A 6,000-nucleotide genomic window follows, 5' to 3' on the forward strand; every position below is an offset into this window, starting at 1 on the left:
GAGGATAGAATGTGTTTTGCTACTACTAGCCATTCTGCCAATGATATCTTTTTGTCCATCCATTTCTCAAATTCAGTCTTGAGCTTTTCATATCACCATTCGAATTTGTCTCTAAAAGAAATTCCCAAGCCAATAGGGAATCCTAGATATCTTATCAACTGTCCAAGTTTAATCCATTGAAACTGGAATTCATTTGACAAGTTCAAGGGGTTTCTTAAAAATCTTCGATTGCCCATCATAACATGCATGATTCACGAGGTGGGAAAGTACTCTCTCTCTCTCTCTTTCTCTCTCTCTCTCTCTCTCTCTCTCTCTCTCTCTCTCTCTCTCTCTCTCTCTCTCTCTCTCTCTCTCTCTCTCTCTCTCTCTCTCTCTCGCTCGCTCGCTCTCTCTCTCTCTCTCTCATTCAATCTCTTCTTTCTATTCATTCGATCTCTTCTTTCTATTCTAGCCCATCGTGACATCCACTGTGCAACCAGCCCATCGTGACGGTTTGTTGGATGCTGATTTTGCACAACGCGTCCTACAAATGCACAGATGCAATTCTGGAGGCTGGAAAGATCTTGGATTCTTTGCCAAGCGAAGCTGTGAGAGACTCCCATGTCTCGAAGAAACTCTAGAGGAGCAACCGTAAGAGTAGTTCCTTAGCGACGTCTCTTTCTCTCTGGTTGAGGTCGGTGTTTGCTTTTGCTTTGCACCTGCTGGAGTTTATGCTCTCTCTTTCTCTCTGGTTGTGGAAACATACATGGCTGCTCTTAATGAAGGGGATGCCACACCAGAGATCGCAAATGAGGCTGAATTTCACACACCAGGAAAGACACAAAAAATCCCCAAGTTTAATTGCTCTCTCCAAGCTCAAAGAGATTGGGAAAAACCCCCAAGATGATTGATGAAGTAGTATATAACGAGATGTACAAATTGGTAAGAGCAGAGATGCGCACCATGCGGGAGGAAATGATGCAAGAAGTCCAGACACTAGCAACAGTAATGTATGAGCACATAAAGAAGCAGATGGAAACCGAAGTATGCAAAGCCAAGAAGGAAATGGAAAAGCAGCTCAAGGTTGAAATGCAAGAACTGAAAGTGAACATGCAAGCACAGTTACTGTGTGAAATGCAATCCAGATTGCGGGCTGAAGTGGAAGTACACCAAGTATTACTACAAAAGGATATGCATAAGATTATGAAAAAATATGCAAATGCTGAGACAAGGGCCAAGGAATCGGTAAAAGATAAGGAAATGGCAGAATTGAAATTGCAACTTGAGTCTTGTGAAAATGATGTATCTGCGGCCATGGACAAAGAGTCTCAGAAAAGCAGGGAGGCAATTGCAACCATGGAGGCGAAAAAGAGGTGCATACTTGGGCCGAGGTGGCTATAGAGGCAAAAAAACAAGCACAAGAAGTGGGCAATGAGATGAAAGAAAACGCACCATGGATTGAAGTGGTCAAGAAAAACAGAGGAGTAACAGCTAATAAAATAGAGGTCATGAATGCCACATTGGAGGAAGAGGCAAGGAGAAAGGCTCGGATCTTGCATGTTAAAATTGTGGGATGGGAACAAAAAGAGGATGCCACTAAAGATGCAAAGGCACTAGCATTGAAGATAGGGGCGGAAAGTGTACCTATTGTTGCTGCATGGCGGGTAGGAAAAGATGACGCCCGGCCCAAGGCCTTGATTTTACGATTTGAGGACATGGGAGGAAAAAAGGCATTTTTGTCCAAAAGGACAGCCCTCAAAGGTCAAAAGATCTACTTAGATGAGGACCTCACTCTGCACAAGTGGCACATAGGAAGGAATGCATGCCAAAGGTGCTTGAAACCCGGGAACAGAGCAAGTGGGCCATGTACAGAGATGGGAGAGTTATCATCATAGAGAGGAGATCCACATGACGGTATACCGCCTCGGAGACTTTAAGGTTCAGTATATGGAACTGTAATGGTTCTCTGAGGCTAGATGCAGGCTATTTTCAGGATTCCTTTAGGCATGCGAATATCGCTATTTACACAAAGACACACCAGTGCAAGGGGAGGAAACTTCCAGATGTCAGAGGTTTTAGATGGGAATCAGTATGCCGACCACAGCCACAGATGGCAGGAGGGACTAGAGGCTTTGGGGGAGTAGCAGTATTGTACAGAGAGGATTTGCAAGACATAGTATATGTCATTCATAGAGATGCAGAAGCCAGATACATGTGGATCCGAGTGGACAGAGGGGACCCCAGGGATTTATATGTAGCTGCATGCTACTTTCCACCTGCCTACTCGAGGTATGCACCTGAGGGCGTCACCGTACTTGCCATTATATGAGGACATTATGAGATATGCGAGCATGGGGGAGATATTGCTAGTGGGGGACTTTAATGCTCGTACACACTTGAGGCAGACATCAATATATGACTCGAGTGATGCCATCTACAGAGAGATCAACACAGAGGAGGTTGGTTTGCATAGGTCAGCACAGGACTTGGGAGATGTGACAGAATATGGTACACATTTCTTAGCATTAGGGAGTGCCCATGGATTGATCATCTTCAATGGTCTGTCTTATTGGCCAGGTTCAGATGCTCTTACATGCTGGAACCCGAAAGGAGGTGCTAGTACAATTGATTATTTGATGGGGTTGCCTTTTCTAATTCCACAGATCCGTGATTTTAGTGTATCTAGCAGACCCATTGGAGTGGCTGCGGACCATGCTATATTGAGGTTTATTGTGTCAGGAGGATGCTGGAGGGGGGCAGTCAGGCCTTCATTTCAGAGACAACCTAGATACCAATTCATGGAGGAGACTGCTACAGTGTATGGAGATGCAGTTTGGGACAAAATTATGGTGCTAGACCCTCATGGTCCCCTAGAGGAGATCACCCGTGGTTTGACAGAGGTATTACATGTGTCAGCACAGTATGCATTTCCACACACAACAATATCATCCACCCCTCCTTGCAGCATTGCCCCACAAAATAGTTGGTATCACGATGAGTGTCGTATGATGCGCAGACAATTACAGCAGGAGGTTGCTACAAACACTTGGACACACAAGCAAGCCAAGGCAATCTTCTCACGCCTAATACGGAAGAAGAAACGGGCCTACTTAGCTAGATTGGAGGCAGAGATCTACCAATTATTCTTGGGACAGAATATCAAGAAGGCATGGAGGATGTTTCAGGAGACACAGCTTGGTACACCGATTGTAGCACCAGAATGTTGGGCCGACTATGCGCAGTCATTATATGATATACCAGGACAGCCACCGATTCCGTACCCACAGGATACGAGGCCTACATATTGCTCCTTCTTCAAAGTGCATATGGTTAATGATGCCATTGACAGATTGGGACATGGAAAGGCTTTGGATCATGATGGATTAGCGGGAGAGCACTTCATGTACGCACAGGACATTGTGGCACCGCTTCTTGTGCATGTGTTTAATAGAGCAATTAGTGAAGGATTCCCCCCTAGTTGGACAGAGCATACCATTGTACTGCTCTTTAAGAGTGGAGATCCGATGATGCCCAACAATTACAAGACTATCATGATTGGCCACTGCTTAGCCAAGATATATGGATCCATCTTGGAAAAGGAGTTGAGCAGATGGGCAGCAATGCATGGACACAGAGCGGTAGGACATGCAGGTTTTAGGCGAGGTTATACCACTTTGGATCACATCCTGACTCTCTGGGCACTCATAGAGGAAGGCAAACATCATCATAAAAGGATATATTGTTGCTTTGTAGACTTTTGCAAAGCCTTTGACACAATCCCACGGACCAGGCTGATGCAAAGACTACAGGATATTGGAGTACCACATGAGATGCAGTGGGGGATATATGCCTTGTATGAGACAGTGATGGGCCGAGTTAGAGCACCTAGAGGGCTGTCAGATGCAGTTATGAGTACTATTGGCGTAAAGCAGGGGTGCACTCTCTCTCCCACACTATTTGGCATATACATTGATGAGCTCTCAAAGTATATCAACAAGATAGGAGGACCTGGGCCCACCAGCCTAGCAGGAGTGTTGATACCCATACTGCTCTATGTAGATGATGTAGTTTTGATTGCAGATTCTCCGGAAGGATTACAAAGACATTTAGATGCGCTACAGGCTTTTTGTGAGGACAGGGATCTAACAGTAAACCTTGGGAAAACCAAGGTGATGGTAATTAATACTACACAGGCTTGGGTGACGCGCTCAACACAACAGTTCACTTTCAAAGGTGAGACAATAGTGCAGGTACGATCTTATGTGTACCTCGAGGTGATTTTTTCTGGTCCACAATTTTCACTGGGAGCCGCAATTGATGCCAGATTGGATAGAGGCTATGCAGCTTTGGGGGCACTAGAGAGACAGTGTGCACATGTACAGTTCCAAGAGCCACGCACAAAATTATGGTTGAGACATTGGTGGTGCCCACACTATTTTATGGTGCAGCTCTATGGGGCCCCAGTGTAGGGGGTGCAACTGAGTGGAGGAGATTGGAAAGGCCATTAGTGACATTGATTGCTCGCATGATCCGGAGCAAGTCATCTGTACCACATCCGATAATACGAGTTGAATTAGCAACTGCTCCATTAGTGACTGAGGCTCTATTCCAGGCAGTAACTTGCATACATAGATTGTGGGATCTACCTGGCTCTAGATATGCACGGTTGGCTATGATATCATCCAAGCAGCTAGCAGAGGAGGGTCGAACATGGTGCTGGTATGCTCAACTACAGAGATGGTTTGTAGAGCATGAGTTGACAATGGATGCACTCCCACCCTTTCAATAAAGTTTGGATTTAGGCCTGTCTCGCCATGATCGAAACAAGATCATTAGAGCTGATATTGTCAAGTTGGAGACTGAGAGAACCTGGACTAGACCACATGAGCCCTTAGGGAAGAAGATGGCACACTACCAGAGCCATTTTCTTCATTTATCTCCAAATGAACTTATAGCCAGGCCATCATACATGGACACACACCTATCTCATGGGCTACGTAGTATTATTGGCCAAATTCAAACCTCATCACATCAGTTGAGAATAGAGACAGGGAGATACACCCACACAACCCCTCAAGATCAGATATGTCAGTTATGCCAGCAGGAGGAGGAGACAAAGGAGCATTACGTATGTAGATGCACAGTATATTATGAAATCCGAGGAAGATACCACTGTCTATTCAGAAAGGGATTTGGTCCACTCTGTGGGGTGATAGAGTACGAAGATAAAAAATGCTTGGGTTTGTTTTTATCAGAGCTCAAGCGACATCATAGAGAGACTTTGTTGGGAGACATACAGCCGAGACCGACCCCACCCAGCAGGCAAAGTACACTCAGAGACTTCTTCACTGCCAGCACCTTAGCTAGTTTTATGCCCTCCCTGCCATCAGAAACCCCTGGCGCCACCACCACCTTATCACACACAGGTAGATTGCCACACGCTAGTGGTGTGATTTTGGAGCGAGCCATCGCCATATCCAGGTCATGGAGGCCCAGGCCCCCAAGACCCGTGCCCGGCACCCATATCTTCATCGGATCTGTGCCATCATTGCCAAACATCGAAAACGTGTGGCACCGAGTTATGAGATCCTAGACTACCCATGATTGGGATTTTTGACATAAGAAGAGTGCAACCTTTTTATTGATTAGCTTTCTGCCTATGCTGATCAATTGGTACTTTTAGTAAATACTTCCTTGGTATTTCATTAGTTCTAGGTCACTTGCAGTCCCTCTGACTGTAAGTACCTTTAGTAGCTCTCAGCCTTCAGCTTATTTATTTTGTTGTTCTCTTTGATGAGACAACACTAGTAGATGTATCAACTGTTTTAGTCTCATAGGCCGTTTGGCCTTTTAGAGACGTTAATATATATCTATATCTATCTCTCTCTCTCTCTCTCCCAATATTCTTTTTATCTCTTTTCTCTCTTCGTCCTACTTGCCTCATTGCAACCCTCTATCTCCGTCTATGTCTAACTCTGTCACATCTAGTCATTAACAAAAGGATTATTCTTCTTCCCTATC

At 45.2% G+C, this 6,000-nt stretch overlaps 2 pseudogenes; both read left to right on the top strand.

The window, feature by feature from the left end:
- Window positions 1-942: 942 nt before the first annotated feature.
- LOC147904395 (uncharacterized) lies at window positions 943-1,891 on the top strand (annotated as a pseudogene).
- Window positions 1,892-1,912: 21 nt separating this feature from the next.
- Window positions 1,913-5,583, top strand: LOC147904396 (uncharacterized; annotated as a pseudogene).
- Window positions 5,584-6,000: the final 417 nt, after the last annotated feature.

The sequence above is a fragment of the Dipteris shenzhenensis genome, chromosome 2, assembly GCF_047967505.1.
Source record: "Dipteris shenzhenensis isolate YYH24624 ecotype China chromosome 2, Dip_SZ_1.0, whole genome shotgun sequence".
NCBI classification, from domain to species: domain Eukaryota; kingdom Viridiplantae; phylum Streptophyta; class Polypodiopsida; order Gleicheniales; family Dipteridaceae; genus Dipteris; species Dipteris shenzhenensis.